Source organism: Helianthus annuus, chromosome 12, assembly GCF_002127325.2.
Source record: "Helianthus annuus cultivar XRQ/B chromosome 12, HanXRQr2.0-SUNRISE, whole genome shotgun sequence".
Lineage (NCBI taxonomy): Eukaryota > Viridiplantae > Streptophyta > Magnoliopsida > Asterales > Asteraceae > Helianthus > Helianthus annuus.
The window spans coordinates 32,613,785-32,628,596 of record NC_035444.2 but is presented as its reverse complement, the minus strand read 5'-3'; the positions used below and the strand labels follow the sequence as shown (position 1 = coordinate 32,628,596).

Below are 14,812 nucleotides of genomic sequence, written 5' to 3'. Positions count from 1 at the left end.
CCAGATGGTAAGACCTGATTAAAGGATTCAGATTCCGATTAACCGCTGTAAACATGTTAACCCTCCTGGCAGACGTGATTCGTTAAAAATCACACGTGTCATCTTACACAAGGATCCTTCTAAGGATCCCAAAACCTAAATTAATGATTTATAGATCATGGGTTTATATCATCAAGAAAGATGATCACTTATCAAACATCCATTAGAGATGTAGTGCCTACGGGCTATACTCATTGTCATATAAGACAAAGGACAGCTGTAGTCTATGACTCTCTGTCAGAAAGGTAAGGAACTATGTTCAAACCTCCATGCCTTGATTCTCTGAAATCCTGGCTTATAATATAAAAATGTCCCTATGACTAGGCTTCTGTGCCACTAACAATATTGTTGTAATTAGGATAAGTTATGTTCAAATCCTAAATAAAAGTGAGTAACAAATTAACCAAATATGGTCTATGTTTATCATGGTTAATGAATTGCCATAAAAGACAATTCCATGATAAACTCCTAAATAAAATTTTGTCATTATCTTCTGTAGCAGATCAAGTTTACAATGGCTAACTCGGAGGAGAATAATAGTCATCCAAAGGAGAATGACAATGATAACGCCCAAATTAATATAACGGGCGCTGAATTAAAAGCTTTGGTAGACGACGCTGTTAAGACGACCTTAGAACGACAATATGAAGAGTATAGCGAGTCTCGAAGCAGGACCCGATCTGCACCACACTCTAAACCAAGAACCCATTCTGAATCTCATAGCACACCACCCTCTAAACCTAAGAAGGATGATGATCGTCATTCATCAAATGAGAATAGTGCCCGTCCTAAGAAGATAGTGTTCGATAATGCACCTCGCGCCAAGGGTTGCACGTATAAGTATTTTGTTTCCTGCAAACCCCGAGATTTTACTGGGGAAAAAGGCGCTGTGGATTGCATGACCTGGCTGGACGAAATGGACACTGTTGTGGACATAAGTGGTTGTGCTGAGAGGGATGTGGTGAAGTTTGTATCCCAGTCATTTAAGGGTGAAGCCCTAGCGTGGTGGAGTTCATTGGTTCAAGCCTCAGGAAAGGCTGTTTTGTACAGCATGTCATGGGAGCAATTTGTTGCTCTCATCAAAGAAAACTACTGCCCTCAACACGAGGTCGAGAAGATAGAATCTGATTTCCTATCACTGGTCATGAAGAACCTGGACTGCCAGGCTTATCTCACAAGTTTCAACACCCTGTCAAGATTGGTTCCGTACCTCGTGACCCCGGAACCTAAACGGATCGCGTGTTTCATCGGGGGTCTGGCCCCGGAGATCAAAGCTAGCATGAAGGCTTCTAGGCCTGCTACATTTAGATCCGTAGCAGGTATATCTCTGTCTCTTACACTGGATGCAGTGAGACAGAGATCATTGCGAAATGCTAACACTGAGAAGAGGAAACGTGAAGATGATGATTCACGTAGGTTAAACAAGAAGCATCGGGGAAATCGTGACCACAAGAAGGGGTCAAAGACCAAGAAGAATGACCGACAGTCGGGCGATAGGCCCAAGTGCAATGTTTGCAAGAAGCACCATTTCGGAAGGTGCAGGTATGAACAGAAATCCCAGCCGAAGGCATGTGGGATTTGCAAGTCCTCTGAGCATAGGACACTTGAGTGCAAGAAACTCAAGGATGCAACTTGTTATAGTTGCAACGAAAAAGGGCACATCAAGACTAACTGCCCAAAGATAGTGAAGAAGGCTGAAGAAGGGAAAAAGACCAATGCCAGGGTCTTCCAGATGAATGTTCAAGAGGCTATCCAGAACGACAACGTCATAACCGGTACATTTCTCATTAATGATGTATTCGCAAGAGTATTATTTGATTCTGGAGCAGATAAATCCTTTGTGGATAGTAAGTTTTGCGAGTTATTAAAATTGCCTGTTAAAGCCTTGAGTATGAATTATGAGGTAGAGTTAGCTGATGGGACTGTGGAAACAGTCTCAACTGTCTTAGATGGATGTGTTATATCCATTAGGAACCACTCATTTCCTTTATCCCTGCTACCCTTTAAACTAGCTGGTTTCGACATAGTGTTGGGTATGTATTGGTTATCGCATAACCAAGCCCAAATTGTGTGCAACAAGAAACAAGTGGTGATCAAGACTTCGTCTGGAGAACCACTTACCATTCAGGGAGATACTCGGCATGGATTGCCTGCACAAGTGTCTATGCTAAAGGCATCCAGATGTTTGAAGAAGGGATGTGTCATTTATATGGCACAGGTGACTATTGGTGAGGAGAAACCCAAGATTGAAGACATTCCAGTTATCTCTGACTATCCTGAAGTTTTCCCGGAAGAACTGCCTGGTTTGCCACCAGATAGGCAAGTAGAATTCAGTATTGACATCATTCCAGGAGCAGCGCCTATCGCAAGAGCACCTTATAGATTGGCACCCACGGAAATGAAAGAATTGAGGACGCAGCTAGATGATCTGCTAGCCAAAGGTTTTGTTAGACCCAGTTCGTCTCCATGGGGAGCACCAATCTTGTTCGTCAAAAAGAAAGATGGTTCGATGCGTCTATGCATCGATTACCGTGAACTTAATAAGGTTACAATCAAGAATAGGTATCCTTTGCCCAGGATCGACGATCTGTTTGATCAATTGCAAGGAGCGAGCTACTTTTCCAAGATTGATCTAAGGTCATGCTACCATCAATTGAAGGTCAAGGACAAAGATGTGCACAAGACTGCATTTAGGACTCGTTATGGTCATTTCGAGTTCTTAGTGATGCCTTTTGGGCTCACTAATGCACCTGCCGCGTTCATGGATCTCATGAATCGCGTTTGTAAGCCTTATTTGGATAAATTTGTCATTGTCTTCATCGATGACATTCTCATATACTCAAAAAGTCAAGCTGACCACGAGAAGCACCTTCGATGTATTCTTAAACTGCTTCATCAAGAAAAGCTTTATGCCAAATTCTCTAAATGTGAATTTTGGCTACGAGAAGTCCAATTCCTTGGACATGTAGTCAGTGAGCATGGTATCCAAGTGGATCCCGCCAAGGTTGAAGCCGTCATTAATTGGCAGGAGCCGAAGACGTCTACGGAGATTCGCAGTTTCCTAGGTCTAGCAGGATACTACAGACGCTTCATCGAAAATTTCTCAAGGATTGCTGCACCCCTAACTTCTTTAACTAGAAAGAATATAAAGTTTAATTGGGGCCCTAAACAGCAAGAAGCTTTTGACATCCTTAAACAGAAACTAAGCAATGCTCCTGTGTTGACATTGCCGGACGGAATGGAAGAATTTGTAGCGTATTGTGATGCATCACACACCGGGATGGGTTGTGTGCTTATGCAGAAAGGCAAGGTTATTGCCTATGCTTCACGACAGTTGAAGGTGCATGAAAAGAATTACACCACCCATGACTTGGAGTTGGGTGCCGTTGTATTTGCACTAAAACTATGGAGGCACTATTTATATGGCATTAAATTCGTGAGCTATTCTGATCACAAGAGCCTCCAGCACCTGTTCAATCAGAAAGATTTGAATATGAGGCAGCGACGTTGGATGGAAACTCTGAACGATTATGACTGTGAAATAAGATACCATCCAGGCAAGGCCAACGTATTCGCAGATGCCTTGAGCAGAAAAGAAAGAGTGAAACCAATAAGGATCAATGCTAAGAGCATTGAAATCAAGAACAGTCTGAATGAACGATTGTTAGCTGCACAGAAGGAAGCTGTGTTAGAAGCTAACTATCCTAACGAAAAGCTAGGAGTAACTGAAGAACAGTTATCCTATGGCAAAGACGGAATTCTGAGATTGAATGGAAGGATATGGGTTCCTGTTTATGGAGGTCTTCGGGACGTTATCCTTCAGGAAGCCCACAGTTCCAGATATTCCGTTCATCCTGGAGCGGACAAGATGTACCAGGATTTGAAGGCAAACTTTTGGTGGATAGGCTTGAAGAAGTCTATAGCCACCTATGTAGCAAAGTGTTTGACTTGTGCTTAAGTAAAAGCTGAACATCAAAAGCCGTCAGGCTTGCTACAACAGCCTGAACTTCCCGAGTGGAAGTGGGAAATGGTGACGATGGATTTCATCACCAAGTTGCCAAAGACAAAGAAGGGAAACGATACGATATGGGTAATAGTTGATAGACTGACTAAGTCAGCACATTTCCTACCCATAAAGGAGACTCATAGCTCCGATATGTTAGCTCAGTTGTTTGTAGATAAGATTGTAGCCCTTCATGGCGTGCCTGTGTCTATTATCTCTGATAGAGATACCAAGTACACTTCACACTTCTGGAAAAGTTTCCAACAATCCTTGGGCACACGTTTAAACTTTAGTACGGCTTACCACCCTCAGACAGATGGACAGAGTGAGCGTACAATCCAAACGTTGGAAGACATGCTTCGTGCATGTGCGATCGACTTAGGTGGTAATTGGGATAACCACCTACCATTAGTCGAGTTCTCATACAACAACAGCTACCATACGAGCATTAAGGCTGCACCTTTTGAAGCCCTATATGGTAGAAAGCGTAGAACGCCCGTTTGTTGGGCAGAAGTTGGAGATGTCCAGATGACAGGACCTGATATAATATTTGAAACAACGGACAAGATTGTCCAAATTCGCGATCGATTGAAAGCTGCCCGAGATAGGCAGAAAAGCTACACAGATTTGAAGCGTAAGCCTTTCAATTTCGAAGTAGGCGACAAAGTGTTGCTTAAGGTATCACCCTGGAAGGGGGTGATGCGATTCGGTAAGTAAGGCAAGTTAAGCCCGAGATATATTAGACCCTTCGAGGTAATCGAACGTGTCGGATCGGTTGCCTATAAATTAAACTTACCGGAAGAGCTTAGTGGTATCCACAATGTGTTCCACATCTGTAATCTGAAGAAGTGTTTCGCTGATGAATCACTAGTTATACCGCATACAGATGTACACATTGATGAGAGCTTAAAGTTCGTTGAAAAACCTGTGTCGATCGAGGATCGACAGGTTAAGAAACTTCGCAGGAAGTATATACCGATTGTGAAGGTAAAATGGGATGCCCGTAGAGGTCCCGAGTACACGTGGGAAGTAGAATCCACGATGCAAGAAATGTACCCTCATTTATTTCAATAAATCTCGAGGTCGAGATTTCTTTTAAGGGGGTGAGGATGTAACACCTCGAAAATTTGCGTCCTATAATGTATTGACACGTGTCATGAGTTTACACGTGGTAATAGATACTAAATAAGGACTAAAGTTGACAAACATTGAAAGTATGTGAATCCGAGGGTTCAAAATGTCAACAAGGGATAAATATACTCTACAGTAACCCTAAATGATGCTCGTACCTTCAAACGAATAAATCATGGATCGTACGGAACGAAATGTGGAAGAAAGTGAGAGATTACAAACTACAGGGGTCAAATGTGTCAACATGTTTAAGTTATACCTCTGAGTGACCCTTTAACAAACCCGAGACTTTGTAACAGTAAATTACGCTCACTAGAATGTACGATATAAATTTCGCAAGGTTCCGTTTTAAAATGAGAAAGTTATGACCAGATTTGTATGTGAGGGGTTAAAAGCGTCAACATTGAAAGTTAGGACTTTCCGAGTAGTAATAAACTAACCGAGGACTTAAAGGCGCGGGTAAAATTCACGAGGCCCTTATACGTAAATAAAAGAGGCCCAAAGTTGTAACGTCTAAACTTTGAAAAGGGACAAACGAGCTTCATTAGACAAAAATACCAAACGGGTCGAATAATTTTATAAGCAAAATTCTGCATTCAACTTCATTTTAACTAAGTAAAATAGTTATAAAAGAGTTCATACCACACATGTTTTACAAGTTATTAACCCCGTCTTTAACTACAAGTTAACATCTAACCGCTACCGGGTTAACTTACATACAAAAGACCCGTTTTAACAAAAATGTTTAACCCAAAAATTTAAACCAAACTAGGATCTTCGCGGAAGCGTGCATCATGAGTGTGTTCGATCCAAGTAGCGCCGCTAACAAGTTCCTTTACCTACATACAACCGTTCCGTTAGACAATTTAAAATACAAGTTTATTCAACATCCATTTACTAGTCAACTTCGAAGAGCGTATAAACCTTCTTCCAAACATGAATTTCTTAACTTGATACATAATCACTTCTACTAACTCAATTCACATTCTTATCACATTTCGTCCTTAACTAACTCATTACAAGTATACGATCTCAACATGTACAAAGATATTATTTATAATTGTGCATACTAATAACATTTCGTAAGCGAGAAAACTTACCTTTGTTGTGGTTTGTTTGCGTTCCGGAATGACTTGAGCTTTCTTCTTTAATCCCTACAATCCAAAATTACATACTTTAAGCTCATGTCATTCTTTTCATTCCATTATCAACTTATTTTCATCAACACACAACAATTTCTCAATTCTAACCATTTAACATTGTAAAATCCTACAACCGTTTCATTCAAGCATTTTAGCAAACACTTGGCGTGCGTAGTAATAATTTAACATAGAGTACAAGTATCTTATGCATATTATAACCCATTCATGTCAATAACATTAACAATATCAAATTTAGTCAAAACATCATACAACCATCATCCTAGCTTGAATTCTCTTAACAATGATTCATTATAAGTTTACCATATGAACATCACCATACTAGTTTACACCAAATTTCATGTTTCATATCATAACACTTTTACTAAAAATGGGTTTTCACTTTTACCCATCAAATTAGTCTAATTCAAGTTTAATTCATGATCTATGAGATGTTCCTAACCCTTATTCATCCTAATTCCATACAATCCCATGGATTTATTCAAAACCCATTTCATTCATGATCATCAAATTGCAAATTTCAACATACCTTATGTTAAGAATACTAAGATGGTTAGGTTGGGGTGAACATGCAGGTGATTAGCTTCAATTTCTTCCTTTAATTGCTGAATTTTAGAAGTAAAAAGGGTTTCCCCTTCTTCTCTTGATCTCCTGGCGACACACACATCTAATGTGTGGGTGTGTGCCTATTTTAATTTTTATCTCCATAACCCACCTTTCATCCTTGTCATTTTTAGCCCCTTCCACTTGTAATGTTTACAATTAGCTCTTATTTCTTTTCTATTTGGTTATTTCTCACATAATAATTTAGTACATACTCTTGTAGTTATTAATCTTGTTACAATTATTCTCATACTAGGGTTATACAAACTATAACTTATTTATTTATTTTTTTTTGCATATTATATAAAACATGAAAGCACTTAACCATAATTTTGGGGCGTTACAAAAGTGCAAAGTTACCCCTTCGAACCGCCAAAGGCCAACTGCAATAATGAAAAAGATTTGAAAATCTTGTTAACAGGTCTTAGGCGGGCCGCGTAAAAGTAGCAAAGGGTCTTACGCGGGCCGCGCTGACAGTAAAGATATGGGCTCTGACATTGAGATTCAGGCGGGCCGCGTAAAAGTTGAATGATCATTTACGCGGGCCGCGTCAGCCTCCCAGATGCAGAAAATTCGGACAGAAGCACTGTTGAGTGTTTTAACCGACTTATATCATTATTGCAAGAGCATGGGCGCCCCCTAAGCGACCCCTAGCACTCAGGGACACATGTTGATGATCTAAGAACACTTGTAGCACTTGATGTCAAAGATCTAAGGACTTATGAACACTATAAAAGGCCACTTTGTTACAACAAGTTCTTGACACCTTCAAACAACACTTCTGATCAATTCTGGAGCTCAAGTGTCTTTATTACTCATCCCTGGTCGTGCATAGGACTCTTAATAGGAGACCAGTAAAAGATACTTGCATTTGTTTGTTGAGGTTATTACTTGCTCAGGTAAATACTCTTAACTTATTTTCCGTTATACGGGCTTGGGTTACGGTATATAAAAACCGCTTGGTCGGGCAATTGACCCTAACTCATTAGTAGTTGGGTATTATCAATGTGACCCGTTTAAAAATTGGTTTTGTTGGCTTTACGCCTTTGGGAGCTTAATGACCATGTCCCGGATATCCTTGGCAGTATTTTACGAAATGGCCACGACCTTGACACGCGGGTGTAGGCGTACACCCGACAATGTGTCTATATTTATAAAGGTATAACCGTTGGTTTTCCCGCCACGGCTTTATGCTATGTGGCGTGTCTATTAACCTTAAACTCGGCATGACCCGGGCGACTGAACGCATAGTGAACATGTAATTCTTTTACAAGATTTAATTGATTAATTATCCCAAGTTATAAAGAGTTTGTGCCTTGTGCATTCAAATCAATTTTATTAGACCTTTTACAAAAGTGTCGGTTGAATGTATTTACCAGTGTAAACTGACGTATTTTCCTCAAAAAGATTAAATACAGGTTCTACATGAAATAGGCTGGCCACTCCTTAGCATCATTAGAGTCTCGCAAGCTTGGGATGCCACTATCTGTTGAACAATATTTCTATTTTATTTTGATCCCCTGTGGATTTATTTCGACTACTCGTGATACTTGGATATTACATTCGATGGTTGAAATATATCTATCTTTATGCTTCCGCTGTGCATTTAAATATTGTGTGGTTTGACTATATTGTTGCCAACTAGGTCACAGTAATCCCCCACCGGGCCCACCGGTGAAACGTGTGGAAATCGGGGTGTGACATTATAGGTACAAGACTTGGTACGCGGTTCATCATCGAACACTATCCTCTTGGATGGAACACTGTGTTGGTTTGAGGAATGTTGAACATCCTCTTTCTTGGGTTTAGGTTGGGTAGAGGATGGCTTGCTGTGGGCTTCTGAATGAGTCTTAGGGACAGATTTAGAGTGGGGTACCGATGAGGTTCTACTATGAGTTCCACTAGATTCCCTGAACTGTCGGTCTACTGCCTTAGATACAGCAGTGTCAATCAGCGTACGAAGCTCTTCTCTTGTTATATTGATCCTATCATTATCGTGGTTTTCCACGGGATGACTGTTTACTTCCTCCGATCTAGTCATGTAGCTTAATTGCTACATAAAATTAAATAAAGACAAGGTTTATATAGAAGCTTATACAATTTTATCGTTCTTGACGATTTATTAACCATGGTTTTTAATAGCCATTTTAGTTAATTTGTGAAATATATAATTATTCAGGATCTTTATCATAACCCTAAATTATAAGTTAATACTAGCACAAAAGCCCTAGTCACGTAGACAAGTTTAGCTTATAAGCCCAGATTTTATGGAATCGAGGCATTAAGGTTTGAATCAAAGTTCATTACCTTTTCTTGACAGGGAGTTGTAGGCTACCACTGTCTTTAGTCTCAAAGGATGTTAATTATAGCCCGTAGGCACTTCATCTTTAAGGGATGATTATTTTAATAAGGAAAAATGGAGTAATCTAAATTAAGAATGACTTATGCGATTTTATCGAATCACATTTTATCAAGAATGCTAACATGTTTTCAGATGTTAACAAGGATTTGAATCTTTTGAATAGGTTTTACCATCTTGGCCATGTCTGCAACGACATATAGACTAGGTTTTACCTTTAAGATTCTTTATAATACTTAAACGCAGAACAATCCTAATTTGAGATATTAACAAGGATCTGAATCTAATTGTGGAACTACCATCTTGGCCCTGTCTTAAGGTGACACATGGCTAGGTCTTGTCCTTTTCAGATTTTTGCCATTTTATTATAATGGTGGATCTTATAATAGGATTGTTATTTTAAATCTAACCGTTCCATTAAAATTTAAACAAGTACATGGTTGCCCTAAACGAGACTTCTAACTGAAATGTCTTGCCCATGCAGGGGCTAAACAGAAAAATAACAAAGGAAACAATTAAAGGACAAAATAAAACGAATTAGGATTAGTCCTATTTTCTTTGTCTAGACTCGAGAATGTGCAACTGTGTAACTGAGATTAAACACAAAAGGCTAGTGTTTAATTCACTCAGTGTTGGCTCTGATACCAACCTGTCACACCCCAATATTTCCACGTATTACCGGTGGGCCCGGTGGGGAGTATCGTGACGTAGTTGATATCGTCATAGTCAAACAACACAAATTTAAATGCACAGCGGAAGCAAAAGATAGATTCATTTCAACCGAATAAATTGTAATATTAAGTATCACAAGATAGTTGAAAATGATCCACAGGTGGATCGAAAGAAAAAGGAAATTGTTCAACAGACTTTAACATCTAGAGCTTGCGAGACTTGATTATTGATGCCTGGAGTAGCCAGCCTATTACGTAGAGTATCTGCAGTTAGCCTTTTTGGAAAATACGTCAGTTTACACTGGTAAATACAACTTAACTGACTCATTTTGAAAAGAGTTTGAAAATTTATTTGCATGCACTTAGGCAAAAATATCTTCTATAACTTGGGACAATTATTTTAAAATAATCTTGTATACAGTTTTACTTATTTGTCGTCCATTAGGGCCGGTTTGTAGGGCCGAACAAGATTAACTGACACGCCACAGGTATAATGCCCACAAGGTTGATTCCTTTAAGTGGATTACCAGTTTTTACATAATGCAACTGCCAGGTGTACGCCTACACCCCGTGCTTAGGTCGTGGCCATTTCTTTGAATGATGCCAAGGATATCCGGGACATGGTCATTTAACCCCCAAAGGCCATACACCAAATAATACAGATTAAACGAGATATGTAAATGCATTAATCACAATCCGATTTAAATGACTACATACCCGACCAAGCGGTATTATTATAATACCGTATCCCAAGCCCGTATAGGGAAAATAAGTTAAGAGTATTTACCTGAGCAAAGTATAAATCAAATACAGCAAGTGCACGTAGCTTTTACTGGGCTCCTAATCTGGAACGAAGGTTTTTAATAACCTATTAGAATCCTAACGGGTCTTTAATTAAGCCTAGACTTAGACCGGTTAGTTTTAAAATAAGATACGGTCCGAAACGCATGATTAAGCGAGGACCGGATTAGAATGTGGTTTAGACCCGACAAGCTTGGATACTTGTTTAATATGGGTAAACTAAACACATTCTGGATTTTGAGATGAAAATGATAAGGTTTGACCCGTTTCGGCTAATTTATGCAAACTAGTCACATAAGCCGATCCGAATGCGAAAATGCGTAACGAGTAACCAAATGAGTCATATGCAAGTTTCCTAAGTTAATATGCCTTAGATATGTTGTGACATCAGTAAGATATCTTGTCACACCCCCAAAAACCACATGCGGAACACCACCGCTTGGAGGCGTGACCGACCAGGATCCAGCCACCAATTATACTGAGCATTGATTAATAGTAGAAATATTTGCTATCCAAAGTAGTTAGCAACATCGTAGTTTAAGTTCGATAATTAGTTTAACAAAACAGCGGAAGCAAAAACCAAATAGTTTTAAAGATAGTTCTTAGTTCAAGATAAGTAAACCCAACACACGGGTTTTGACGAACACTACACATCCCCAAGCAGCAGCTCCTCAGTCACTAGTTACCTGCAAAGCATGCAGTAAGGGGTCAACAATAATGCTGAGTGAGTTCACTAGTTGTCCAGTTTTAGTTTACCAAGAACTTAAGTTGTTTAGATAAAGCATTTATAATCACGTTGTGGGGAGCTACCCCATCTGTAAGCTCACTAAACTGTAGATACCGAAACTGTTGACGGAAAGTTGTTGTGCCCCGAGTCAATGTCTATCGTCATTGACCAAGTTGCAAGGTCTACTAGTTCACGCCCGATCTCCCCCGGTCACGGTGTGAGGTTGTCAAACCTAATAGCGCTATCAACTAATAACCCGTTCGCCCCCGGTGATTAATCGGTACTGTAAGCAGGGACTTAAAGTGATAGAGTTTCGTTTAGCATGGCTAGTTGTGATTTATAAATAATATCCAAACGTATCTCCCCCGGAGATAGTAGTTACCCATTCTGATTTCCCCCGGAAGTAATGGTTCAAAAGTGTTTTTCCCAAAGTTGGTAGTTTGTCCGTGTCCCTCCACGGGACGCATGCTTTTAGTGTGTGAACTCACCTTGGGTTGCTCGGCAGATTAGGTTACTTTGTCAAACACGCTGGTCACCACGTCCTAGCCTGGTCACCAGTAGGTCAGGTTTGGTGTACAAGCAATCACGTATAATTTACACATAACTAATACGTAGCATGCATACAAACAGACATGGGGTTATTGGGCCGGCCCTAATATTTACACAATCAAACAGCAACACATAGTCCAGTCAACAGGTAGCCCATATTAAACACATTATGGCCCAATAACCAAAGTGGACAGCCCAGTCGCAACAAGGTGGTCTCGAGTCGCAACCAGGAGGTCTCGACTTGTGCTGGCTGGTTTCGAGTGGTGCAGGCTTGACTCGCAACCTCAGAGGTTCCGAGTCTGGTCTCGAGTCGCAACCGTTGCGGACTCGAGTTGTCACGCTGTGGTCTCGAGTCGCAACCGTTGTGGTTTCGAGTCGCAACCGTTGCGGTCTCGAGTTGTCACGCTGTGGTCTCGAGTCGCAACCGTTGTGGTTTCGAGTCGCAATGCTGTCCTTGTCTTGTTCACGTGCAGATTCAGATATAGTCAGCCTAATGGTACTAAGCATCAGGCCCAAATCAGGAAACAACCAATAGGATTTAACTAACAACTTACCCAAACTATCTATTAATCAATTATGGATCAAATCATAAGGGTTTTCACATATTCAACTATCATGCAATCATGTTCATAACAAGTTCATCATTTTAGGGTTTTCACTTTAACATGATCATACATTTTTATGAACCAAAATCACATATTTTAACAAGATCATCATGCAAGAACAAAGAAACATACATTTTGTAACTTTAAACATGACTTGATTGGTTTAAACATTCCTAAAATATCATTCTTTTATTTATTTTGATCATTTTGCAAGACATCAACATGGAAAGGTTCATACACCCACAACCATTCACAATTCATACAAATCATGCAAAAGATTTCTAACTATTATTCTTTTAGTTCATCAAACACATATGATCTACACATTCTACATTACTAACCGGTTGTGAAGAAGGTGCCGAAACGAAGGAAAGGAACCGAGAAAATGAAGTGTCCGAGTGATGATGATCTTGACCGTGTTTCTTGTTGTTGTCGGTTTGATTCCAAGCTTGAACCGAGAATTTTTGGAAGAGAAAGTGGTGTTGTTGAGGGTTTTCTAGTGAGAGAGAAAAGGAGTGTTTGTGTGTTTGTGTAAAATGAAGGAAGTGGGGAAAGTTTGGGATTTTATATAAGGTTTCAAAATAGGCTTAGGGGTTTCGACCCAAACCGGTTACGGCCCACTCGAGACCGAGTGGCCCACTCGAGACCGAGTGGTCTCGAGTCATGGTCTCGACTCACTAGTATATTCGCATAAAAAAAGTATATATAATACATACATACAACACATATCATGCAAAAAGTCACGTTTCCATTTAATAATATATATATACACAATGATAATACAAAATGTTCGTTCGGAAAAACCTAGAGTGTCACATTATCCCCAAGTTTTAAGAACTTTCGTCCCGAAAGTTAAGGCAGCCACTGTCAAGCTAGAGTGTTTCAACGGGGTGTCACATATCTTCTATTATGCCCAAAACGATTTTAAACTCAAACTATGCCCCGTAGGGGTATTTTGGTCATTTTAAAGGTTATAAAAGAGTTTAAATATCAAACTGAGTTACAGGTCTGATATAATCAGTAATAGTATTTAATTTAATAAGTTATAACAGTAGGGTATTACATATATGTGAATGTTGGACCCAGTTTTGGCCTTAACAACTTCTTTTTACGTAATATGGCAAGTGATTTCAGTATATGTGAAAAAGATGTGCGGAAATAGAAATCAGACTTTCAAGAAACAAGACCTACAGAATTATCAAGTTTATATCACTTTGAAACAAAATAGTTTAACAAGTTGATTGTAAGATTATTATCTAATACAAATGAATCTTGAATTCTGTGGGTGAGAAGAGCAGTGGAGTTTGGGTGTTTGTATGTGAATGATAAGCTTCAAACTCAATTATCTTCTGCCTCCCGAGCCTTCTATTTATAGACGGCTGTGTACATGAATAAATAATTGTTTATTCATGCAATAAGTCCTGCATAAAGTAGCAATTTGACATATTCATTGAATCCAACATTCAAGTTGCATTTGTAATCATGATAACCAATAATGTCATGCTTCAGTCATTGGTGGCAGGATAGAGTTGTGATTTTAGACAAGTGGGGTTTTCATCAGAATTTCTGATAAACCACTTCATCAGAAATTCTGGTGAACATATCATCAGAAAGTCTGATGATCAGAATCGTCAGAAACTGATGATATTTCATCAGAAATATCATCAGATCCATCAGAAATGACCTTCTCTGATAATCCAAATCAACTCTTGATCAACTTGTGATTCTTTGAAGTAGATGCTTTGCATTTCGGTTGTCCCATCTGATCTTCTTCTTCTTGTTATGATTTTCAGGACTGTTATCTCTTCAGAGATCCAGTTGATTGAGATTTTCTTCAATACTTACAAATAAAGTTTCCTAACAGTGAATTTTATCATTTATAACCAAACTATGCACCGTAGGGGCATTTTGGTAATTTCACATAAGCTAAAAAGGTCAAAACTGGAAATCTGAGTTTAAAGCTTTTGCTTACTGTTAAAATATAAAAATTTCCTGAAAATATCAGTAGGCATCAAACCTTATATGTTTAAAATAGTTTTAATACATACTATGCATTAAAAATGCTTAAAAAGGCGATTTTAAGCGATTTCTGGGTTTTATAAGAAAAGCTGATATTTTTATTATTCCAGAAGGCTTAAAATATTCTATTTATCATATTGGATCA

At 39.2% G+C, this 14,812-nt stretch overlaps 1 long non-coding RNA gene across 1 annotated transcript; it reads right to left on the bottom strand.

The window, feature by feature from the left end:
- Positions 1 to 5,744: 5,744 nt before the first annotated feature.
- Positions 5,745 to 7,027, bottom strand: LOC110896586. Its single transcript, XR_002568012.2, has 3 exons — positions 6,863 to 7,027; positions 6,274 to 6,327; positions 5,745 to 6,012 (listed from the first exon to the last, which is right to left on the bottom strand). It is a non-coding gene; the product is annotated as an uncharacterized LOC110896586 (long non-coding RNA).
- Between the last annotated feature and the right edge of the window lie 7,785 nt (positions 7,028 to 14,812).